General features: G+C 32.6%; 6 non-coding genes across 6 annotated transcripts; 3 read left to right on the forward strand and 3 right to left on the reverse strand.

Annotated features, from left to right (window-relative positions):
• The first annotated feature begins 1,737 nt into the window (after positions 1-1,737).
• LOC149540286 (U5 spliceosomal RNA) lies at positions 1,738-1,857 on the forward strand. The gene has a single exon (XR_016356578.1). It is a non-coding gene; the product is annotated as a U5 spliceosomal RNA (small nuclear RNA).
• A 9,053-nt stretch (positions 1,858-10,910) lies between these two features.
• On the reverse strand, positions 10,911-10,999 carry TRNAM-CAU (transfer RNA methionine (anticodon CAU)). The gene is given in 2 exon segments: positions 10,911-10,946; positions 10,962-10,999. It is a non-coding gene; the product is annotated as a tRNA-Met (tRNA).
• A 411-nt stretch (positions 11,000-11,410) lies between these two features.
• On the forward strand, positions 11,411-11,483 carry TRNAG-UCC (transfer RNA glycine (anticodon UCC)). The gene has a single exon. It is a non-coding gene; the product is annotated as a tRNA-Gly (tRNA).
• Positions 11,484-11,621: 138 nt separating this feature from the next.
• On the reverse strand, positions 11,622-11,694 carry TRNAE-CUC (transfer RNA glutamic acid (anticodon CUC)). Its single transcript has one exon. It is a non-coding gene; the product is annotated as a tRNA-Glu (tRNA).
• Positions 11,695-22,067: 10,373 nt separating this feature from the next.
• TRNAG-UCC (transfer RNA glycine (anticodon UCC)) lies at positions 22,068-22,139 on the forward strand. The gene has a single exon. It is a non-coding gene; the product is annotated as a tRNA-Gly (tRNA).
• A 113-nt stretch (positions 22,140-22,252) lies between these two features.
• On the reverse strand, positions 22,253-22,325 carry TRNAE-CUC (transfer RNA glutamic acid (anticodon CUC)). Its single transcript has one exon. It is a non-coding gene; the product is annotated as a tRNA-Glu (tRNA).
• Positions 22,326-27,078: the final 4,753 nt, after the last annotated feature.

Raw genomic sequence — 27,078 nt, forward strand, 5'->3', positions numbered from 1 at the left:
CATCATGCATACTCTTGTCTTCATATGTTAAAAACATCAAAATTGACTTGAATATGTAATGACCTCTAAATTACTTTTAATTGTTTAAAGTTAATAACATGAGTTTTCATTGCATATACAAGTCAAAAATACACATTAGCACATAATTTTATATGTCAAATATAAGTTTAAAAATATTTTTTAATTTAAAAATATATTTTTCATACGTATTTATACATATTTAGACCTTATCAAATTTAAAAGCTAAAATCTAAAATTGACATCAATCTTTTATTATTACATAATTAAATATTTAACTTTAAATATATAGTAATATATGTTAGATTTTTTCTTGTGAAAAAATATGTAGCTAATATTTATTTTTTGAATATTGATTCTTTGTTCCTTGTAATATAAGGAATCAATATCCTACTACATTTAATGATATTTAGTTTTATTTTTTACATAAAAATAAATATGGTAATCACTTTATCTTATTTTCTTTTCACCGAATTTAAGCGTCCAGATGCATTCTAACCCTACCTCTACTAGCTCTCCTTTATATATATATATATATATCTATCCCCCTAGAATTTGAACTAATATCTTTCATTCTAATGATATCGGAAGATTTGTTCTAGGCCTCCATAGCCACGCAGAGGAGCACAATTGTCCCTTTGATTACCGCATACATGCTCAACGATCTATCGCTAAATCTAACCTTGTCATCAAGCCGGGGGAATTTCAAAAGTTTTGATTTCTTCATACAGTTACTTTTCTCTTTGTTTAACCTATCCTTTGTGGACCTTTGCTCTGGTTTCAGAGCACATAAAGTGTAGCCTTTGCAGTGTATTTAGGGTTTTGAAAATTTGCAATTACAGCCTGAAACCTTTCAATCTGTTTTCAGAGCATATAAAGTTTAGCCTTTGCAGTGGATTTTATTAAAAAGATTGCAGTTGCAGTCTCAAATGCTTGCTATTGCTTTCCAATCTAGTTAAGAATCGGGCTACAACTACAGCTCGCTGTTGTCCACGTTTTTATTCAAAATTGCATAGTTTTATATCATATCCTGAATTTTTAGTTATTTCACAGGTAGGTTCTAGATCGGATGGCCTATTTTTTCCTTTAAACCGACTCTAATGCTTTCATAATTTTTTTTCCTCTTTATGTTCTTATTTATTCATGTGGACGGAGTGCATAAAATCCTTTGATTGTTCTCTGCCTCATCTGCAATCAAGGCACAATTTTTATTTTGGCAATGCACTTGTTTCTCCATATAAATGCAGTGCACTTGTTTCTCCATGTATTCTTCTTTGTTTTCCACCTTTGCAGAAAGGTTAGATTTTTACTGAGATATCTCAATAATCCTTCCTATCCCATGTTTAACAATGGCTTAGAGGAGATAGCCGTAATCTGACCTTAAGATCTTACTCCAATCCCGACAGTATTAGCATATTATCTAACCCTAAGGTGAAAGTAGATAATTTGAAGCAGAATTTATTTAGAAGTAGGAAATAATTCAGTAGTATTTGTGCCTTATTCTCAGGACCCGTAATCTGAGCTTGAGATCTTCAGTGGCATGCTCTCCCACCTGAGCTTCTAAATGATACCGCGAAAATCTAAACCACTCAACCGTTTGAATTTCGACTGTGTTGGTGTGTGCAATTCTTCTTAGTTTAGTCCCACATCGATTGGTCGACGGTAATTTCTTCGAAGGGAGACGAATAAAAGAGTTCATGTTTAGTTAGGAACTTACGGAGCCGCGTGGTGAGGACAGAGCGAACTATTCTTTCGCCTTTTACTAAAGAATACCGTGTCTTCGCCACTCAAAGCGGTATACGCCGATTTTTGGAAGCTTCCTCTATTCTAGAGGAGGCTCACAATACAAATCAAAAGTCGAATGATAAATTTGGGTCAGTTTAACAGAAGCACCGACAATCTTGCCCTCGGCTAAATAGCCCCAGATTTGACAGTTTTTAGAATTTATTAAAGTCACAAAACTAGTAGTCTTGACGGCTACAATATAAATTTAAAGAATAATAAACTTACGTTAGTTTCACTACTTTATTTTGATTCTTGCATTCTATATATATGCTTTGCAACCCTTCCATATGTTGAATAATAAACTTAGGTTAGTTTCACTACTTCATTTTGATTCTTGCATTCTATATATATGTTTTGCAACCCTTTCATATATATGTAGATATACACGCTCCTATTTCTGAGGCTTCCTCTATTCTAGGAGAGGTTCATAATCACAATACAAATTCAAAAGTTAATAATAAATTTGGGTCACTTTCACAACTTATATTTTGTTTAAAATTAAGTACCATTACGATAGTAACACACACACACACACACACCCTTTGTAACCCTTTCATATATACATAGATATCCTTTCTATTGGAATAGCATTTCTTCAAATTAGAATAGCATCCTTAGTATTTATTAGAATAACATCCTTTCTGTTTATTAGAATAGTATTCGTTCTAATTAGATCATTATATTTTCATGCTAGGGGATAACATCCTTCTTATTTATGTATTTAGATATCCTTCTATACATATAGAATAGAATTGTTTATTTACATACTTAGATATCTTTCATATTAGAATAGCAAATCTACATACTTAGATATCTATCCTTGCAATCCTATAAGTATCCTTCTTATTAGAATAACATATTTACATACTTGAATATCCTTCTTATTAAGAACCAAATATCTATATCCTCTCTATTATTATTAGATAAAATGTAATCAAAACCCTCTCTAGATGAAATGCATTTAAGAGGTCACAACTCTAGAGATATAACCATTGTCTTATACTGCTTGTGTACTCCCTATATATAGTCAACCTCAAACTACTAACATATTCTTTATATATAATCAACCTCTTATACTACTAGTGCATTCCTTGTATATAATCAACCTCATACTACTAGCATACTCTTTATATATAACCGAACCTCTTATACTACTAGAACATTCCTTATATAATAGATATCTCATTCTCATCTTTGTTTTTTTGTTGTGGTAGAAGGGTTCCCAAAGTAACCCATATAGTTGAAATATAAAGCAACAAATGTTTGCTTGATATTGATGCCATTAGAACTATGAGTTAGTTGGGCATTTCTAAAGTTGATCAAAAGATTTTTGACATCTCATGTTATTGATAGTTCAAATTTTCAAGAGTTGGGAGAATGACCATTTATATATTTTTGGGTTGAGCATGAATCTACAAGGTTATATAGATTGCTTGAGGTCCTATGGAGAAGACTTCTTTTTGATATTTTTAGTTTTGATAGATCCATTTCTATAACCTTTCTTCAAGTGATGAAGCCCAATACTTTTCCTTAAAAAAAGAAAATCATAATAGAATTAAGGTGAGGCTTATATTCTACAACATTAGTAAAAGGAATGAATGACAAACCAACTTATTGAGACAAAAAATGATTAAAGAGCATGAAGTGAAACAAAAGATACATCTTAGTCTTCCTTCAATGACTAAGTTTTTTTAGTGGCTAACTTTACCAATTGCCTATTTAAAAAAAATTGAGAATCCAAATTTGGATAATACTTCAAGATTTAAGGCAACCTAAATCATAATATATTTATAAATTTTTATAAATATTTAAATTGCAAAATAATATATTTTATTAAAAATTTAAAATCAAAGATTTACCACAATACTTGATACATGGTTATATTTAGTTTGCCAAAATTTAATAAGTTATTGTACATATCAAATTTAATTCCTTAATAATACATCATAATTATTAGTTACATTGGGGTTGTATCACTAATATATTTAAATTTTTTTAGATAACATGAATGAAGACAACCCTTATAAACTATAATGCATCAACTAAACTTTTTAACATGACCAATGAAATTAGTGCAACACATTCTCCAATGTCATGTGGGTTGGGGGAAACTAGATCTTGTGATCTTATACTTTACCACATTAAACTCTCACTAATTGAGCCAAAACCCAACCCTTGTGTCACCAATATTTAGTTGCCATTAATGATTTCAAATATAATCTAATGTTTGTAGGATTTGAGCAAATATGCAAATCAAATCTAAGAAGCCTAAGAATAATTGCATGCAGAAAACCTATCACGAAGAAGAAAAAGACAAGAAGAGGTAAGGGTTTGATTTGAAAACACGAAAATTGTATATTCAGAAGAAGAATAGATTATTCAAGTGATGATAATTACAAAGAGATCAATCCTTATAAAAGAAGATCGAAACTCAAAAAGGGTAACCTAAAGGTGAAAGCTATCTAATAATTATAAAATAGAGAAAGCTAAAAAATGCACAAAGCAAAATCTTAAGAAGGGAGAAAAGGTAATTTAATAAATGAAATGAAATTACCCTTTTTCTCTAACACCCCCCCCCAACCCTTCCCTTTAAGATGAGCAACAATGTAGCTACAAAGCAATGCAGAAAGAAAACTTGGGTCCCAAAAACAAGACCTAATGAGGTACCCAATCACAATAAAATCTTTGTGAAACAAAGAAATAGAGAAAATCGAGTAGGAAAAACTCTACTCCAAAAAGAGACAGTAGAAAATCTAGTGAAGGACTACAAAAGCCTCCAACTAGAGGATGTTCCAGAAAATAGGAACAAAGAGTGATCATGAAGAAAATTGATGAAGCATGAAGAAGCCGCAAACTCTATAAAAAGGAAATTGTTGATCTGTAGAACCTCAAAGTAGGAACACAAAGAAGAGTGTCTATATGGTAGATGATCCATCTCACCGAAATGCATAGGTATCTAGCCACTGCAATTGCCTAGTACATAGGATCAAATACTGAATACATAGCTCACTCTAATGAACGAATGAAGTATTAGGAAAAACAGAAGAACCCCCCCTTAATGCAAATAGGGTGAGGTGATAGACAGGTAAGAAAGTGGGCCAAAAATCTCCTGCAAAACATAAAGAACCAAGTATATCAAGAGTGAGGAAGGGGTACTAACACCTATAAAGGAACATGTTATCGACACATCATAGGGCTAATGTCGTGGAAGGGACACTCACTTGACAAAGGAAGAGGGTACTAAATGGAAATCAACTATCCCCCCATGGCACTTTATAATATAGTGCAAGTACAATAAATCACAATGATGAAAAGGATCCCAAAAAATAAGAAGTGACACTTTATCTCAGTGCGTTTGCATAAAAATGCTTACAAATGATATCAAAAAAGTTTAGAAAGGGCAAAGAGTTGATACAATAGATAGTACAACCCAAAAGAAGAGATCCCATGCCATGAAAACTATCCCCAGACCTGAAACAACCAAGATATCCACCATAGAACAAAAAAACCAAAAAAATGATAGAAAAAGCATGGAGCATAATTTGGAAGAAATTATAGTATTTCTGAAAAGTAGACAAATGACTTTCCAAAAATATAACGTTTTCAAAAAACAGAGATGGGACACTCAAGATATGCCCTTTGGAGTGAAAATAGAACATCCAACTTTGATTGCCAAAACAGGCAACTAAACTACATCAAAACCAAAAAATACCTACACCAACGTGTTCATCTTAGAACTAGCTTTCTAGCACATTTTTTAGATCGAAAAAATACGTCCATATGCTCCAGTTATAGCAAAAAAAAGATAAGGCAATTGGAAATGCATTAAAAAAATTATTAAAAATAATAATAATAATAAAAAAACTCACAAAAAAAGTGCCACCCATGGGACAGATGCAGAGTGGAGGTGGGCGGTGGAGTTGTTGGTGGCGGTGGTGGGTAGGTGGCACTGCTGGTGGCAACCACTCGCGGGAGGTGACGGTGGAGTTGCATTGGCCATTGAGCCGCAACGATCTACAGGACCGCTAGCGATTTACCATACCCACTAGTGGTTTCATTGACTGCCAGTGGTTTTCCTAACCACAGCAGTAAAAAAATTGCATTTTTGCAATTTTTTTGATTTTCTCCACCTTAGAGTGCATGCAGAGGCCGTACGACCTTGCCAGGCAAAAGTTTTTGCCTCCCAGATCAACATTGTCCAAATCGGACAAACTTTATATGAAAATGAGGGTTTTGACACCTTCTGGATCCATTTGTGAAGTCTATTTGGCCTCAAATTTCTCTAAAAATTGGTGAACCCCTTATTTTCTTAGGAAATACTCGAAAAACACCATACATGATCTGCCAAACCCTTGTTCTCCTTTTTTCTCCAAATGCTAAACAAGCTACAATAGATCTGGCTCTGATACCATGTAGGATTTGAGCAAATATGCAAATCAAATCCATAAAGCCCAAGAATACCTGCATGTAGGAAACCTGTCACGGAGAAGAAAAAGACAAGAAGAGGCAAGGGTTTGATTTGAAAACACGAAAATTGTATATTCAGAAGAAGAATAGATTATTCAAGCAATAATAATTACAAAGAGATCAATCCTTATAAAAGGAGATCAAAACCCAAAAAGGGTAACCTAATAAGTTACAAAGGGTAACCTAAAGGTGAAAGCTATGTAATAATTATAAAATAATTATTAAATAGAGACAACTAAAAAATGCATAAAGCGAAATCTCAAGAAGGGAGAAAAGGTAATTTAATAAATGAAATTAAATCATCATTTTTCTCTAACAGTGTCGATCCTCATTATATTCCATGAAGTAAAATTGTTACTATATGATTTCTAATGTTTATGAGGGCTAAAATTTCTTATGGATTGTTGATTTCAATAGAAATCAATGGTGTTGAAGAAGTTTAGGGTTCCATTAATATGATTGATAAATTTATCTCACATAATATAATGAGGTTATTTGATTATATTTATAAAAAATGGTAGCAACTAAATACTATAGATTTTATCCCTTAAATCCATCAAAGATTTCACATTTACCCCCAAAAAAGTTATATATTTTTAAAAAAAAATTTATCTGTCATGATGATTCTTATTATTGTTTGGGATTTGCCAATATTTTCTACAAAAACATTTCTATGAAAAAAATTGACCTTCTAAAAAAAAAGATTGAGAGATTCATCATTTGAAATTAATTTTTTGTTTATTTAATAACTTTTCTTTGGATTTGCCAATATTTTCTACAAAAACATTTCTATAAAAAAAAATTGACCTTCTAAAAAAAAAAGATTGAGAGATTCATCATTTGAAATTAATTTTTTGTTTATTTAATAACTTTTCTTGGAGGAGGGTTTCTCGATAAAAGATGCATCTAGATATTCATTTAATGACATTGTATTATTTGTAATCACATGCTAAATATCTTTAATTTTCACCCACCTACAATTTTAGATACAATCACAAACTTCTCAATAAGGCTAGGGTTGTCTACTTTTATAAAATATAAACCCTTAGAATTCTATATTTCTTTTTGTGCCATTTTTTTAGTGCATCTTCTCATAGCTCTTTACAAGTCTATTTCTAGTTCCTTCGTCATCAAACTAGTATCACATGCTAGTGTGGAGACTGAATCCCATGTTTTGAGGGAAAGGAAATCAAGATAACATAACAAATCCCTAAATTAATCTTGAGACGAGGTTTACGTAGAAAGTTTCTTAGATATTTTCAATAGTTACATAAAATTAATAGAATGATAATAAATAGCATGCATACAACAATGCAATGATTTACATGGGGAAAAACATTTTAAGAGAAAAACCCCACTCTCCAAAAGTCATCCAATATATATAATTTGAAAAACAACAATAAAGTACAATACTCATAGAATTACCGCTAACAAAAGATATGAAGTTAATTCATAAATTATCAAACTCTTAGACACAATCTCCATCTTACACATGTTGGTTGCATTTTTTTACAAGTTTATTTTGATATGAGCCAAAATTTGCTTGTGGGATTATGCTATTGTTTGTATATGACATTCTTGTGATATACCTAGTTATAGTTGTGTTTCCTTTGTTTATGCCATCACACTACAAATTATATCATAGTTTATGCTTGCAATTTAATGACATGGTAATATATGCATAATGACTCTATGATGATCTGACATGATGTTATATGGTGATATCTGATTTATATTTTATATGATGTATTTTGAATTATGTAGATCTTGATGCAATTTGATGTTTGTTTCTATAAGGATTACTTTTATGCAATGAAAGAATTTTCCTTAAGGCAATATGCCAAGATCTAGAAACCCAATGAATAACACAAAAGAGAGAAATATAATCAATTAGATCAATGGATTAATTGAATTCAATAGATATACAATGTAGATGTAACTTCTTATAAAGGAAATCCATGAAAACTAGAAGACAAGAAAGAGGTAACTTACCATCAACATTGTCTCACAAATTATAATAGAGGATTCCACAAACAAGGCTGCGAGATTTTTCAAGTAGTCATCTCATGGTACTATGTTTGAAAGACCATGAATAGCTTGTTGTGTTGAATCATAATAAGCCATAACTATAGGAATACAAGCATCATCAAGAAAAATGATAGAAGTGATGTCAATTGTAGGAGATGAAATGGAAGCCTCCAAAACTTAATTACATGTGAGTCTACCTAGGTTCAAGTAGCCAAAGTTCTCCTCAAAATATGAATCCACACTAGAAGTGTGATCAATAATTGATCAATTAGATCAATGGATTAATTGAATTCAATAGATATACAATGTAGATGTAACTTCTTATAAAGGAAATCCATGACAACTAGAAGACAAGAAAGAGATAACTTACCATCAACATTGTCTCACAAATTATAATAGAGGATTCCACAAACAAGGCTACAAGATTTTTCAAGTAGTCATCTCATGATACTATGTCTGAAAGACCATGAATAGCTTGTTGTGTTGAATCATAATAAGCCATAACTATAGGAATACAAGCATCATCAAGAAAAATGATAGAAGTGATGTCAATTGCAAGAGATGAAATGGAAGCCTCCAAAACTTAATTACATGTGAGTCTACCTACGTTCAAGTAGCCAAAGTTCTCCTCAAAATATGAATCCGCACTAGAAGTGTGATCAATAGCTGAAGAATCATTGTCATCTCCAAGAACAAAGTCTACGAAAGTGTTTAACTTAGATATGTGATCAAACACCAAAGTGGCAATAATATCTCTACTCTCCAAGTCTCTGACAACAACAAAATCAAGAGTGAATTCCATAGTCTTCCTTGTTGCAACACTAATGATTTGATAGATGGGAAGGACATTATGGGTTAAGTGAGGTACACACTACACATTATTGAAGGTTCCCTCCCCAATATAAATGGACCCTTTCCCAATAAAATTCATATAAGTATGATTTCTCATCAAAATCAATGACATTTGATAAGGCTTAAATGAAGGAAACTTGGATTATGAAGATGTGATATAAGTATGATTTCTCATCAAAATCAATGACATTTGATAAGGCTTAAATGAAGGAAACCTAGATTATGAAGATGTGATATGATGAGAAGCCCTTGAATCTAAAAACCATCTTCTAAAATCATGACCGAAAGTAGAAATAAAAGCTTTTCCTTTTCTTTTATCTAGATCCCAAAAGTGTGATACTTTTCCTTATCGAGATCTTGAAAGTGGGATACTTTCCCTTATCATAATATGATTCTTGTGAAGTTCTTTTGAAAATTCTTGAAGATGATATAACTTGATCCTTCCTTTAAAATATTCTTCATTTTATCAATATCCTTCCTTAGTAAAGGATAGCTTTCATAGAGGAGACATATAATTAATATGTTCATTTTACCTTATTTATGGGTAGTTGCCCGTTTAGTTTATTAGGTTTTATTATAAGAGCGAAAGATATACCATGAATCAACTTGGAGAAATCGAAGATAAAGTCAGAATGGATCATGGACCGCATATTGTCATTTCTTCGAGGCATTTTCGTCATATCTTCTTCTTTAAGGGCTCGTTTGGTTGCCAGAATTAGAAGGGAATTGGCATACGAAATTTTTAAAAATTTGTAATCCACTGTTTGGGTCCGCCAAATCAGAATTGGCATTGAAAAAAATAAGAATATGGTATGCCCATTTATCTCCCAAAATCTAGATTTGGTATTCCACCTAAATAGGTGGAATTGGTCTAATGCTCATTTTAATTCCAATTTGCCTCAAAACGAGCATTACAAAATAATTAGAATGAAATTTGTTTTCAGGTCCGACTGACATATATTTTTCCCGCTCGTTTTTCGTTATTACTCTTTGTGGATCATTACTTTGCTCTGATTTTTACATATGCATTTTGGGCTTTTCATTTTCTAGTTTGTAGACCTATATGCGTTTTGGGATTTTTGCCTTGTGGTTTGGGTTGTGCATGTCTTAGGGCTTGAAAGAATTTTTTTTTCTTGCAATTTAGGGAGATTGAAGTCAAATTTTCTTTTGGCTTTGAAGTGGTTTTTTAGCAAGCTCAATTTTTGCTATGAATTCAAAGGTAATGCAACCCTCAAAAATATGTTCTCCATCATTTCTTGTGGCTGTAAGTGGAGACTTTTGTTTTGGTTTGCATATACATGGCTTCATTCTCTTTCCTTCACCTGACAATCACTTGCATGTAGGATAGTTTGTCATTGCTTTTCTTCAAAAAGAGTTTGGAGATTGTTTGATTTTCCTATTCATACATGTGTATCAATAATGATAATAGAGCCTAAAATTAAAACAAATGGTGACTTTAAATCCCTTTCCATTTATTCTACTATCATTCTTTAGATCTGTGACAAGATGAGAGCAACAGACTAGAGTTCAGTTACCCACATAATAGAGGCAAATTTTTGCAAGACAAATATTTTGGAGTTCTTAGATGGGAGCAAGAGTAGGGGATTATTTGATTGGTATTCCAATTCTAGTTGTGCAACTAAAAGAGGACACGTGTTTTCTATAATGAATTCTTGGTCAACCAAACAGGCCCTAAGATCAATTTCTTGAATCACAATAACAAAATATAGTTTTCCTGAATCACAATAACAAAATATAGTTGGGGTGAGAGAGGCTCGAACTCTCGACCTCAGGATTACTCAGATTTCTGCTATGAGACCTACGCGCTAGCCAACTGCGCCACCACCCCCACATGTTTCGTTATTTGGCGATGAAGTTAACTATTACTTTCCCATAAGCGATTAACGGGAAAAGGAGAAGATTAGAAACATTAGATTGATTAAAAAGGACGTCAACTAAATATCAGAGCCTAGTTGCGATCTAGGGACCTGTGGGTTATGGGCCCACCACGCGGCAAAGAGAGCCATTTTTAGTCAGAGCAAAAGTAAGTTAATTTTGAGTAAGAAGGAAAAGAGCAAGTAGAGTTTTCTCATTGTGAGCCCAGGGTCGAAATGGGGAGCAACTACACCACCCACACTGCATCAGATATATCTCAACCCACATTTCCTGTTGTATCCGCGGCAGACGAAGTGACCTTCCTCAGAATTTTGGCTCCAACTCGGTCAAAGACTTGGAATGGGATTAATTTTAATTCATTTGTTAGTTTGTGGTCCAACGGTCAGGATAATTGCCTTCCAAGCAATAGACCCGGGTTCGACTCCCGGCAAACGCATGTTCGTAATCTCACATCAGTCTATTAACTCATAATGTTATTTCTCGGAACGGCAAAAAGCGTAAAAATGCCATTTTCCACATCCAGAATGAATGTCATTTTTGGGAACGGCGAAAAGCTTAAAAATGTCGTTAACAATTTCCGTTGCCGGGACTTGAACCCGGGTCTCTCGGGTGAGAGACGAGTATCCTAACCAACTAGACTACAACGAAGTTATGTTTTTAACAGCTGTCAACAGTTTCAGGTGTAAAAAAGAAGAACGGGCAGGTGAAAATGGTCTACTTTGGGGCATGGCTTAACGAGCACATTCAAAGTGTTGAGAGCGTTCCAATTCGCCGCTCTAGTAGGTATGTTTTTAGTAAAGCTAAAAATAAACAATTAATAGCTAAAAACTCAAAAAATGAATAAATGGTAATCTTATTTTAATAATAATATTAAATGTAATTGAGCATAATAAGAATGTTAAAAGTACAAATTAAATTTAAGAATGAATAATTAATAATTTTAAATTTTAAATTTATGTAACAGTGTAATAATACATCTTAAAAATTAAAAAGTAATTGCATTCTCAAAATTAATCTTTAAAAATTAAGATGCATCCATGCATTCTCCAAAATGAAGAGTGTATCCTAAAAAATCAAGAATGCATCCTAAAGAAATTAAGAATGTATGATAAAAAATTAACATCCTAAAAAGTTGCATGACAAGACACCTAGTGTTTGCTTGAAATTCTTGTAATAAGCCTAAGCATATCAATCAATTAGAATCAACAAAAGAAATTTTGATTATTTTATAAAGTATAAAATTTAACGTATATTATATAAAAAATAATTAATAGCTAAAAATTTGAAATCAAATTTCATAACTTTTTATAATGATAATATTAAATATAATTGAGTATAATAAGAATGTTAAAATTAAAATTAAATTTATAAATACATAATTAAAAATAAATTTTAAAACATTTAATAGAACACTAATAATACATCTTAAAATTAAAAATTAAATACATCCTAAAAATTATGAATGCATTCATGCATCCTAGAAAAGTAAGAGTGCATCCTAAAAAATTAAGATCCTAAAAAATCAACATTCTAAAATTAAAAAAATTCATTGTAACATCTTAAAAATAAATAGTTAGCAATCTAAAAAAATTAATTAAAAAATTAGAAACAATTTTTTAAAATTTGTTATTGGCCGAGAGAAGAAAATTTAATCACTACTTAATGAAGAGTGAAGCCTAGGGCAAATGCTAAAGAGAGAGAAAGAAAAATATGCTAGTAGAATTTCAAGGTTTAAAGATTAGCTTTACCACAAATATTATACCCTTCATACATCTTGTTATGAGAGAAATTAACGGTAAAATAAAGATCCCATATTTTTTGTGACTTGAAAAGATGAATTCTCAATTTAGGAATTGGGACAATGCTAAAGAAAAGGAATCAAGGGAAAAGATTGAGAGTGAGAAGTAAATGACTATATTGAGATGTAAAATCCTATGACAAACAGAGTATGGAATGGAACCATGGAAAGTCATGATAAATAAGATGATTCTAAAATTACTTTAGCATTATTAAATCTAATAAATTATTGAATCTCGTAAAGAGCCATAATATAGTGGGTCTAATTAAGACTATGATAATTTATTTTAAAGAGATATGCTAATACATTCTTTGATGCTTTAGTTTTTGGGTTTACATAGCTACACCTTAATAAATTTCTAACATTGTGTAGGCCAATACTATATTGGTAGCTTAAAAGCGGCCTTGGACAACCATTCAAAAAATATTTTTAAGAGAGAATACATCTAGTATAATCTTGTACTTAACAATAAATTAAATCATGCTTTATATATTATGCATGCTTTTTAAAGTGTGAGTCTTATTCACAAGCCAAACTTCTATGATCACTTTCCTAGTACATGATTAATTCAAGTGCTTAATCTAACACATTTTAAGAATTAGAATTAATTTGATAGAATTCATCAAGTTATTTTTCTTCTTTATGGATCTGCATTCATTATTGTTTTCCTTGTGAAATTTAATCAAAATTATATGTTATCATGTATAACTTGAATCTCATTATATACTATTGAAAATAGACACCTACATCTACAAGGAAAGATAATATCCATCCTAACAATATGCATTATTCTTTTTCCTCAAGTTAATAACTTACAAAGCCAACAAAAAATATGTTCGTTCTTGCATACACACCATATTTTTCTAGATATCATGTCTCTCACCCTCTCTTGCCTCTCTCTCTCTCTCTCTCTCTCTCTCTCTCTCTCTCTCTCTCACATGTCCCTAATTTTCATGCATCTTAAGCTCTATTTCATTTATATCACCTCCCTCTCTTGCATTCTCTCTCTCTCTCTCTCTCTCTCTCACACACACACACACACACACACACACACACACACACACCAACATCTTTGCATACACTAATACCTAATTATCCTCCTACTAAATGTCTATATCAACTATCTTCATCTTCCCTTTCTCTCTCTGTCTTATCTCTACCCTCCCCCTTTTAAACCTCGTCCCCCTCCTCTCACCATATATTCACCCTAGTTACCATCTATCTCTCTCTCTCTCTCTCACACACACACACACACACATGTGCACACAAACACATGTCCCCTTTTAATTATTGTCTTTCTTGTATAGATCCGCTCACAAATAATGTTTTTTCTTACATATACCCTTGTAATTAACATCTCTCTCTCTCTCTCTCTCTCTCTCTCTCTCTCTCTCTCTCTCTCTCTCTCTCTCTCTAATTATTCTCTTTGTATCTCTACCTAATCTCTCTTCCCTCCCCCTTCTTTCTTCCTATCTCGTCCCCCCTCCCCCTTTTTTTATTTCTTCCTTGAAATTAACATCTATCTCTACATCATGTCTCTCATCCTTTTCATTGTCTCTCTATCTCTATCTCACATATTCCTCCCTCTAATTACTCTCTTTCACTTTCTCCTCTCCCTCCTCTCACCATCTCTTCCTCCTTTCTAACTCTCTATTTTTAACTCATGTCTCTCATCGTCTCTCCCTTTACTCTCTCTTATATGTCCCTAGTAATTACCCCAATCCTCTCTCTCTCTCTCTAGATCACACACACAAACAAACACATCCGTCCCCCCCTCTCTCACACACACACATATACACATGCATCTCTCTCCCCAAGTAATTATCCTCTTTCAGTCACTCTCGTCACTCGTTTCTCTCTATCTCTATGTCTCTTTGCTACACACACACACACACACACACACACACACACACACACACACACACACACACACACACACACATATATAGATGTGCATGACATTAATATATATTATATATAATTTATTTAATAAGAATATTCAATCCTTCAAATATTTATGCAGATGATTAAACAAGGAATTAAAAACTATTTGAAACTTAATTTTATTTTATAAATATTTAAATATAATAGTTTTTTACTTCAAATGAAATAAAAAATTCACATGTCCATTTATAGTAATCAATAATAATTATTTATTAATCTCATCTCTTCTTCATAATCTCTCCCCCCCTCTCTATCTCTCACTCGCTCCCTCCCTTCCTCACTCCCTCCCTCCCTCCCTCTATCCCATTCCCTAACTATTATCTTTCTCTATATACCTTATCTCTCCCATCCCACCTCTAACCTTTGATTCCCCATAATTACCATATATGTCTACCTTTTGTCTCTCTCCCCTCCCCCCTCTCTCTTTCTCCATAAACATCTCTATCTATTTTGATCCCTAATTTTCATCCATCTCAAGATCTATTTTATTTATCTCCCCCCTACTTCCCCCTTCTCTACTTCTCCATTTCTACCCCCTCTTACCATCCCTTCCTCCTAATTACCATCCATCTTTACCTCATCTCTCTCTCTCTCTCTCTCTCTCTCTCTCTCTCTCTCTCTCTCTCTCTCTCTCTCTCTCTCTCTCTCTAATCACTAATTATTAGGTCCTAAAATTCTTAATCATCTATCTTCCTCTTCCCTTTCTCTCTCTTCCTTATCTCTACCCTCCTTCTAAACCTTCTCCCCCTCCTCTCACCATATTTTCACCCTAATTACCATCTATCTCTACCATGCACACACACACACATGCAAACACATGTCCCCTTTTAATTCTCTCTCTCTCTCTCTCTCACACACACACACACACACGCACACACACACACACACACACACACACACACACACACACACACACACACACACACACACACACCTAGATCCCCTCATAAATAATGTTTCTCTTACATAAACCCTCGTAATTACAATCTCTCTCTCTCTCTCTCTCTCACTCTCTCTCACACACACACACACACACACACACACACACACACACACACACACACACACACACACACCTCCCTCTAATTTTTCTCTTTCACTTTCTCCCCTCCCTCATCTCACCATCTCTTCCTCCTTTCTAATTCTTTATTTCTAACTCATGTCTCTCACAGTCTCTCCCTTTACTCTCTCTCTTACATGTCCCCTCATAATTATCCAAATCCACTCTTGCTTTTCTCTCTCTTACACAAGACATATATCTCACCCTAATTATCCTCTTTCACTCACTCCCACCACTCCTTTCTCTCTATCTCTTTCCACACACACATAACATTAACATTAATATATATTATATATTGAATTTAATAAGACTGTTTAATCCTTAAATATTTCTTAAATGATAAAAAAAGAATTTAAAACTATTTGAAACTTAGATTTTATTTTATAAATATCTAATTTTAAAATAATTAATTTAATCATAATAATTGTCCATAAATTTACATGTCCACTTAAAGTAATCAACAACTATTATTTATTAATCTAAGATCATAAAATTAAAATCAAATATATATTTAAAAAAAAACTCATTAAATATGAGTCTTGTTAATAAAAAACCAACTTTAATAATTAGCACAGTTCACATTTTATATACAAATTATATTCTTGAATTTTCTTTTTGTCAGATTTGGAGTTATCTTTATAAAATTCTAAATTCAATTAATAAATTCTTTATTCATGAGATTGAGTTTACATTTGTAAATCTCATAATTGTAAGAGAGAGGGAAATCCATACATTATAATTCCCTTTTGCATTCCACTCAAGTGAGAATTCAAAATTTTGACATCTTAAGAGTTCTTCTTTTTAAGGAAAAAAAAATTTCTACTATATAAGACTTACTACAACATTCACCATGCAACATTTTACATTAATCTCCTCTATTCCTTTTAGAGGCACATGTGCTCCTTATCTTGTAAGGATTTCAATACAATCACTTCCAAGTTATATCCTATCCTACTAGACAATGGGGTTACCCTCTCTTTTTTACTTCAGAGGTATTTTTAGATTGCACATAATATCTAATACCACTCTGTTACTAGGACCCATTTCTTCTCATTTAAAGGGCATGCTAGTATAATTTTTTACTTTGAATATGTCAATCTAGAATTTTTGTTTTTACATTATCCTTATAGATTTGCATATATGGATAAGCAATAGTTAACCATCTAGGAAGATACCTATGTATGTAATTTTAAGATATTCTAGATGTATAGAAGACAATAAAGTAATAAAATAAATGTAAGGAAATCAAAATGATTTTATAGACCCAACCTATAAAACAAACACTTCAATTGCTTTATATTTTTGTAATTTATCTATTTATTTAGATGATGAATTCTCCAATTCATGATAAATTGTAAAAAGACAATACTAAAGTAATAAACTTTGTACTTCACAATGCGTCTCCTCTCTTTTTCATTTAAATTGTTGTATTCAAAAGAAATTAAACAAATATAGAAAAAAAGCATGGTTTTAGTTGTCTTCTAATAGACTTAGAAAGTTTTATTTAGAAATCAAATAGTTTACAAACTTTAATTGAAGGAGGTTGTTGGAAGACATGCAAACATTTCACAATCCCATCATGGCTTGTGATTTTCTTGGTTTTGAGGGAAGAGTAAAAGTGATACGAGGAGAATACTCTTGATTTATGCCAGAGGTGATGTATTCTACGAGACAATGAAGCAGTTGCATTAATAAACTGGTTATGAATTTAACAATAACAACAATAAACATATAGAAAGCTTCCTTAAGAAGACTTGCTCTCAATGAAAATGAAGGCCCCAAACAATAAAGTATTCATTGCTACTTTTCTTTGATTTCCATGCCCAGCTGTCCCGGATTTCTAATTACTCACAGGAAAAAATTAATTAGTAATGGTAATAGAACCTGTGAACCTTATTAAATAAATTATGCAGTTGGAGTAATAGAGTTACGATAGAATTGTCATCGGAGACTGTTTTTGTATGAATTCATACCAGAAAAGAAATCTCATTTGATGCGGTTTCGTGGGCCTATTAATGTTACATCAAATTAGATAATTGTTTACATACTTTCGATTAGCCATTATTATTACTTCATCGTAGAGTTAAACATTTCAAGTGATTTAACTATAGTCAGTTGACAAAAATTTAAACATTTATCTAATCTTGTTCGTACGTTCACATCGTAAGACGGAATTGATAAAACAATTATTTCTTTCTTCAATGTATACTCTCTTTTGTGCCATTGCCATCTCTTACAGTTTAATGCTCCTTTGATGTAGAGATAGAATTACTATTTCTCCTTTGACATATCATAGGTCTTGATCGATAGAATTACTATTTGTTCCTTCGATGTATTCTATCGAACACCTAATCGTGGGTCACATTGTTTATTGTTAAAGGAGCCCGTGAATGTGTGTACTATAGGTTTGGCACCATTGCAACCATAAATAATTGAACATTAAATAAAGTTGCAAAAGCACAAAAAATATCATTCCACACTCAAAAAATTAATTAGTAATGGTAATAGAACCTGTGAACCTTATTAATGTAGGGAAGTATAAACAAAAATAAATTTGAAGACGGTTTGTTATCAATAATATAATTTATAAATATCTATTATTCATAATTTATTAAAATTACACTTTTTTCAAAAATAAATGAATTACATAGAAAAATTGTTGCACAGTTTGAAGGTCTAACTTATTATTGGCAAAAGTAGTGCTAACTTATTATTTTCTTACACTAAATGGACCAATCATTTGTTCAATTTTTATTATATATTTTAAAATATTGCATTTGTACTAGTTGAAAAACATAGAATCTATGATAGAATATGAAATATGTTAAATTGTAATTGGTTCAAGCAATTAGTTTCAATCATTAGTAAGGTGTAACAATCTATGAAATGATATAATAGTACTTGGTCACTATATCTACAATTACTAACAAGCACACCTCAAAACTTTAGCTAAAAATGGGTATTACATATTGGTTTTTGTTTTTTCGATAGGAAGATGAAGTGGAATTGCTCCACATGAATATTTAGCAATAACTTAATATTTAAATTCTTTAATAGATTATTTCCAAGTTTATGAAGTTGAACAAGGGGCACAAGCACCAAAGTTCCTGCCTTTAATGTGGTGGGTTTTGAGGTAAGAGTTGAGTCAAGTTGTAAATGTAATTATGAACTTGGAACAAAAAGTTAGATGTCATAAAGAGCTTCCAATTCACTAAGATCAACTAATCAAATTTTCTTTTATAAGAGTAGGTACATGTCAATATAGATTTCAAAGTCTATAATTTGATATTCATTTTTTAGTACCTCTTCTTACAACATAATAATGTCCAATTTTTCTATTCTTTTTAAAGGCTTTTTGCATCTAAGATTTCCTAAACAGAAATTTTGAAAATTTGAAATTTGGAATGTGCGTGGGTTTCAATCTTGGCAATGTCTTCTTTTGAATTTGAGCAATGATATTAATTTCACTCTCCCTTTTTCTTGGGGTTTTTGGTAATATGTATGCATGTTGTTTTTTCCTTTTACATGTTTTATAGGACAAAAGATCACTCATTCAAGTTTTTTTTATGAATACACCTTTTCTATTGATTAAATATTAAAGATACATATCCACAAAAAAGGATCAAAGAATACAAGATCACCCCTCAAGTTCACTCATTCAAATTTGATCAACAATTTTATGAATTTTCTCTTATTGTTAGTTACATGATATTCAAAATAACAAAAGTTTAAAATTTATTATTTAAATTCATAATTATAAAATTAACTAAGATTCAAAGTTTGAATGATAGATAAAGGACCCAATTAAAACTCAATTTCTTATTCCCAGTTACACCCACATGTTATATTTTCTAAATACAAGTATACCATATTAATCATAGTCTTCATCTAAACATAAATGGTTGATTTTAGATGACGCTAACTAATCTACAAACAAAATGTACCAAAAAGAAGAAGAGTCAAACATGATTCTTTCTCAAATTCATGAAAACACAACTAAATTTTTTTAATTTTTTAAATTTTCGATCACAAAATATACAAATCATGAAAATCAAATACTGAAAACTTTATAAAATTTTATTATGTTTTTTGTTTTCTTTGAAATTTAGTCAATGGTGCAATTTGTTGAGAGGATGGCCTCATTCATTTTATAAAAAATTTCTAATGCTAATATGCTTGAGTGCCTTGCATATTGACATATGTCATATCCTGCAGTTATGACATTTATTTGAGGAATTAGGTAAACTAGTACATGTGGCGCCCTTAACCTTTTGATCTGTTGGGGTAGTCCATAATGTAATGATGTGAAGGTTTTTCCATGTAAATGGCGGTTGTTGGGGATTTCGCACAAGATGAAAGGTGTAACGACAAATTTGTAGTCTTCCTGTGTCTTGAAATATATTGGTCCAAGGCCTCCTACATCAATTGTTCAGAGCAAAATATGATGGCCCCGGGTTTAGCAGGGTCATTGAAATGCCAGAGCCTTCCTTCAGCGACCACTATATTCTCCTTTCAAAGAAACGCCCAGGAATAAACGTCCTCCATAGTTCAAGCTTTGTTACTATTCATGTTTATCTTTTGTAGAAATGATCTCCTACTTATCAATATTTAGCTGGTAATGTACTTTATTTTCCAATTTGGTAGAAAAATCAGGTTTTACAGATAATGTATTCAACAATTTTCCCCAACATGATCGTCAACAACACATTAACAACGAGAACTTCAAGGGACTCTGTACCCGGACACTGCATTTTAGCATCAATCCATGGAGAAAGGTTGATTTTGAAGGCCACATCTTGTTATAAACATTTGTAACAAGCTCTGATGCAGTCATTCGAACAGATGTGCTTGACAACATCATATATGCAATTACCTGTACCAAATCAAACTCTCAGAAAGATGAAAATGTACTTCAGCTACATCAAAATTTCGGTAAAAGTTTATAATGACACATAAGCTTCTCTCTATTTTTAGCTCTCAAATTTGGGGAGAAGATTAACAGCTCACAAATAAAGAAGAATGCAATCTGATTATTTATTTTTAGGGCAAATCTTCAATGTAAGGAGGGAACCTTTGAAGGTTTTGCACAGATTTTTGTTGTGGTTTCAAGGGGTAGGCATACTATTTCTGCACAGATTTTCTTTCAAGTTTGGATAACTATGGGCTAATTGCCTGAAAGGAAGGGATGTTTTTGGCGTGGACTACATGGGTGACCTTGTGATAATTTAAAAAGCGGGGAGAAAAAGAAGAAACAACAAAGAAGGATGCACACACTTGGATATTTGAAAAATCTAAAATCTGGAAATCCCAATGCTTGAGAACTAATAACAACAAACAAACAACAAAGAAGGATGCACACACTTGGATATTTGAAAAATCTAAAATCTGGAAATCCCAATGCTTGAGAACTAATAACAACAAACATAGTAGTTTCATAAATCATTTAAATTCAAAGGAAACAAGATTGTTGTAACAAATTTGTACTGAATATAGGAATCATGGATAAATCTAAATATGAGTTAATTTTTTTTCCTTGTATTATTATTTGTTGTTACTTATAGCATAAATTTTGTTACCGCTTGGAAAAAAGAGAGGAGAAAATTAGGCTAACTACTGACTCAAAGATTAAAAATATTACTAAAATATAAAAAATAACTTTTCTTTCCCGCAAAAAGCTCATTGACCTTTAAAATAAAGAGATATGATAAGCCGTTTCATCTGTTATGGCTTGAAGATAAATTCTATGTGAGATGGTGTTGTCGAGGAAAACATAAAAGCATTTTTTTACCGAAAACATTTGATTTTTCTGTTATGCTGTGAATCAACCTGGAGAAACCCAAGACAAACGAAAGAATGGATTATATAACCCCAACTCATCTTCTTTAAGATCAATTCCCCGGATCACAAGAACAAACTAAATGACCAGAAACATAAAAGTAGTCTTTATCAGAGCCTAGTTTCGATCTAGGGACCTGTGGGTTATGGGCCCACCACGCTTCCGCTGCGCCACTCTGATGTGTACGGATCTTCTCGTTTGTTCAATTTAAAATAGAAACAAAGAGAACCACTTTTAGTCAAAACCAAAAGTAAGTTAATTTTGGGTAAGGTTAAAAGAGCAACAAGAGTTTTCTGAGAAATGAAGTCAAACGCAAACGGAAAAGATATCCACTCACGATATTTGCGAGTGATTTTAAATGTATCTCACGACCGAATCTGTCTGCGTTTGTAGTCCAACGGTCAGGATAATTGCCTTCCAAGCAATAGACCCGGGTTCGACTCCCGGCAAACGCATTTTCATGATCTTACATGATGCTGTTATTAAAGTTTTCTGTTCTAATGTCTTTTGTCGGAAGAAAGCGTAAAAATGTCGAGTCTCCATATTTAAATTCAACAGTATAAAAGTATTCCGTTGCCGGGACTTGAACCCGGGTCTCTCGGGTGAGAGCCGAGTATCCTAACCAACTAGACTACAACGGATTGATGATTTATTTTCATATCCTACCATTTTCTTTCTCTAGAAATCCAGGTCATTTTCCAGTGTTCTTGCGGGCTGACTTTTGCATTTTAAGCTGCAATGCATCTCAAAGAACCGTCTAGAGCTCTGGTGCTCGTAGCAATGATTCTCGAGAAAATCAGGAGGATCTTTTAAGCGAGCTGCAGGGAAATACAATGGAAAACGTAATTGTAGAGTAGCAATTACAAGCGCATCGAGTCGTTTGTGAAGAAAGAAAAGAGGCGGGGTGCTAGAGCGATTATGTTAGAAGGGCCTACTTTGAGTGCTGATCAAGACAACCAATGCTAAGAGGGGCAATTAGGGAAAATCTTCCACATTCATGATGTTGCTGATTCAATCATCCAAAGGGTCATAAGTATTATGCCTTTGTCATAGATATCTCTCAATTAGTATTTTTACAAGAGTTTGAAAAATGAAAATATACGTCTTAATAGTAAGATTTGTTTTTCGATTCGATTCAATTCATATTTTATTTTTCTATTCTTGCATTCTTTCATCATGATGATGGATCACAGAGTGTGATCTGAAAAGTTGATGCTACTAATAACATACACAATCAAATCTGGAAATAAATCTTGCTTCAAAAATAAATTGTGGAAGTCTCATAAAATTTATATGTACTAATAGTCAATCATATATGTACTAATAATTGATCATTTTCTTTTTTTTTTGGTTGGAAATTGATTCATTTATGCTCATTTAGCAGAGATTGGACATTTATGGGAAGTCTTCGAGATTCAATTTTTTGAGGATGTTGCTGAGGTTATCACATAATCCTAAATTAGAACTCTTATTTTTTTTAAAAAAAGGTGTCTCTTTTTAAAATATTTTTATTATTATAAATGAGCTCATTTAGATTTGTGGTGTAAGGGATGTGAGATTAACATTATGATAGGGCTTGTGAAGGTGTATGTGTGCTATATGTTTAAATATGTTGATCATGCTCAATCTACTTTTCAATTTGGAACATGGGTAATTTGTGGACAAATTTGATATTTACATGTTTGGAGTTTAAATTATCATCGCCAAGGTCCATCACACTCATGTGGGTTGAATTGTCTTTCCTCAAGTTGGCCTTTAGACCATTTTAAAAAGACATTGTGGCTTAGTTGGGAAGAGTAATTTGGTGAAACATAGTTTTGAGGAATTTTCTGGTTTGAGGGTTCATCCAAGGGTATGTGTGGAAATAGACTTGAATAAGCCTCTACCAAAAAGTACTAGACTCATTAGCTTAGGTTTTGAGTTGGATCATGTTGGTAAACAAATTGTTCTTTTTAATTTATCTCTTAAATGCATGAATCTATGAGAAACAATTTGATACCAACAGTTGGATAATCTATCATTAGGTTGATAGATTTCTTCTGAATTAAAAGGTACAACTCCTTTATCAATGATATTCAATGAATCTTGTTTTATTCCTGAGCTAACTAGGTACGTTCTTCACTTAAGAATGAAAGAGGAAAAACCAAGCCAACCATAGATAGAACTAACTTAGGCAGTGAATTCAGTTCTAAACCTAGCCAACCTTAGGAATTCACATTTCCTATGTATGCAAACGCAATGCAAAATGAAATGAAAGAGAAATCTAAATAATCCCAATTCCTGTAATAGGAATGTCTACAAATACTTTGATCTACAACTCATTCATTATTCAACACAAGATGTAAGATGATGTCAAAAATTGAATACAACAATACTCTAATTGATTATAATCATAGGAGAACTAACTAAATGCTCTGATTTAGAAATAAACCCCTGCTGCCTCAAACATCACAAATAAGAATGCTTATATTTTATTTGCTTCACAGTGCATGCTAAATCTATTACAAAAATTTGAACTCTTAACATGCATAATGGAAATTTGCAGAAAAACAAAACTAAGTTCCTTCCCCCTAATCCAACTCTCTGTCTCTCGCAGAAATAAAGAACCCTTTGAATCTCTTTCTTGCTCACATTTATTCTTTTCTTCTGGCAATAAATCTTCCTCTTTAGTTATTAAAACTCAATCTTTGGCAAGCTCTTTCAATTTCCATCTTTTAACTTTCCCATCTTTTCGTGTGGTTATGCTTCTAGGATTTATTACTTTACAATATTTATAATAGGAGGGAATACTATTCTCCATTGTCTAAGCACACCACATATCACTTTGAGGATTAAAATCTCTCAAGGATGAATCACCACATAATGTGTCGGTTCTTGTTAATTAGCTTTGATCTGTATTTTATTAACATCTGCCCAATTCAATCTCTCTTTAACTCAACAAGACACGTGCCTCTTCAAATGTCATGACTTAGAAACAGCTTGACATGTTAGAGTGTTCATTCCACGATGGAGACCCATTTATTTTATGAGCTTTGGTAACCATTTTACATCCCACGAGCCTTTGGAATTGTGCAGATGTATTTTGTTTTGATCTAAAAATTCTAAACTATTTGTGCTTGACAGTTCAAGAGGTCAATTGCAGTCAGGTTTGTTATAGATGATTCCTTAGTGTGATTAAACATTTCCCAACTTCCCATTTCTTTTGATCAGCATGTGTCATGGTAATGGCATTGGGAATCTTGATTGTTGTCAAAGTCTGAATGTGGACGACTTCCGCTAATTGAAGAGTACCTAATGAGGTCTTTATAGCCGATCTCTCTCATTCAATGTCTTCAACATTATTGTATTAACTTCAGACATTTGGTTAAACATATGGTGCACGTATTCTCTGCCATTAGCATCCAAATACATAACTCCATTGGTGTAACGGTCGGGAAATACCACCCCCGGCTGCTATGAAGCTCAGGTTCTTCACATCTGATGCAGTGCTATGCCATCAATAGGTATCAGGTATCATAGATATACCTTTTGAATTTATGCAAGTGACTATTGTGAGGAAGACAATCCTGCCATCTTGCTATGAACTGTTTTAAAGCTCCCATATGCATTGAGTTGATCACTCGATGGAGCCTATCGACATTTGGTCGAACACTTTGACCAAATACTTCATGCTGCTCCTTCATGAATCATCCTCTCCTCCAAATAGGATTCGGTGGAAGTTCTTTGATTCATCCATGTCTTCACAGGCCGTGGGTATATCTCTTTAAGCACGAACTTGGGCATGGAATCTTTACACCATTTGACAACGTGGACCTCATAACATTACCTTCACACTAGCGGCTCATGTCATAATATCAAACCCTAATTTCCATTACACATACATGCTCCATCTTATTAGTCCCGCCTATCTATAGGTGGAGACTATTGTTCTCGCATGCACTTTTTATTATTTGTTTGCATTGAAAATTGTGCTATTGAAAAAATTAAAACTGATTTCCGATATTCGTAAAGACTCCAGTGAACTAATTTAAGCTAACTTCAGTCTCCAGATTGTTTTAAAAGTTGGTGTATCATCATATCATTTTAGATTAAACTGCTGCCAGTTTGAGTTAAAAATACGAACTGGGTTTAAATCTAAAATGCAAGACAGGTTTGACCTCTCTCCCTCATCCTCTATCCCACATCACGAGAAGGCAACCTACAGTCACAAATGCAAGCCCGGAGGAAAAGTTATTTTTCAATCTCAAGATTGAATTCAAAAAAGTTAGTCGTTAATTCATTTCGGATTAAAATACTGCCAACATATATTTGATCAAAATTCACGCTAAGCCTGAAAGCATAAAAAATTGCATGATGTAGAAACAAAAATTATATCGGACAACTCATGTAGATTTTTACGAAAACCATACTAAGCCTCAAATAGCACAAAAACATCAAGCCTCTAAATTACAATGCAAGAACCAGATCGTCTCTAGTTTGGTCTTCCACTGAATTATGCACATAAGACCCAAAAAGAAAAAGGTCAAAAAGCATCTGCATCGTCTGAACTGCATTTCCTAATTCAGAACTACAGCTACTACAAAAAACAAAGAAAAAGTTAAATTTAGAGAAATATTTGACAGTATTAAAAACAATTAAATCTCCATAAATCCTTCTAACATTAAATGTCAAGAAGTAGAAAATGAAAAGGTTTATTTACATCCACCACACTAAAAACAACACTGTGACACACGCTTCCAAGAATAAGCAACAACACAGAGAATCGTTCAAGAACAACAATAGCTAATATTTATAAGCAATGCTTCTCATGATAATCAAATATGGTCGTTACCTTGAATGATGGCATCTTGGACTCAATCTAATATACTTGGGCTCTCCTCGCACAATTTATCGATGTAGAATACCTTATGCAACTAGCGATTAAGGTTCTAGAAAGGGTATTTACTAATTGACATGCTCAAAGTTTCTGCAAAGGAAGTTTCACTTTGACATGTCCATTTCCAAAACACCTTGCATAATAGCGATCTTCAGTGTAGCATTCATCAGCCCACCCATCACATCGACATGCACTTCTAATTTCAATGTAATCAGTCGATAGCTTAATGTGGCTTAGATTCGGCCATGATCAGGGATTTCAAATACCTGCAAATCAATTGATTTAAATGGAACTTAAAAAATTGGACAAAAGCTTCTTCTTTTTATATATTCTGATATATCTTTTAGATCTATTCATCATGTTTTAAATTTTTTGGAGTACATAAATATTAACTTTCCACCACATATTGAAAACAATCTTATCTTGCCAACATCTGTGCGCAAATTCACCCATATGGCACAGTTGCATAAGCACCCGCATTTCTATTTTTTGATCAGATACAAGCAACCTGTCAACCA

The sequence above is a fragment of the Cupressus sempervirens genome, chromosome 9 (genome assembly GCF_028749045.1).
Source record: "Cupressus sempervirens isolate cs-2001-9-10 chromosome 9, ASM2874904v1, whole genome shotgun sequence".
Classification (NCBI taxonomy): Eukaryota; Viridiplantae; Streptophyta; class Pinopsida; order Cupressales; family Cupressaceae; genus Cupressus; species Cupressus sempervirens.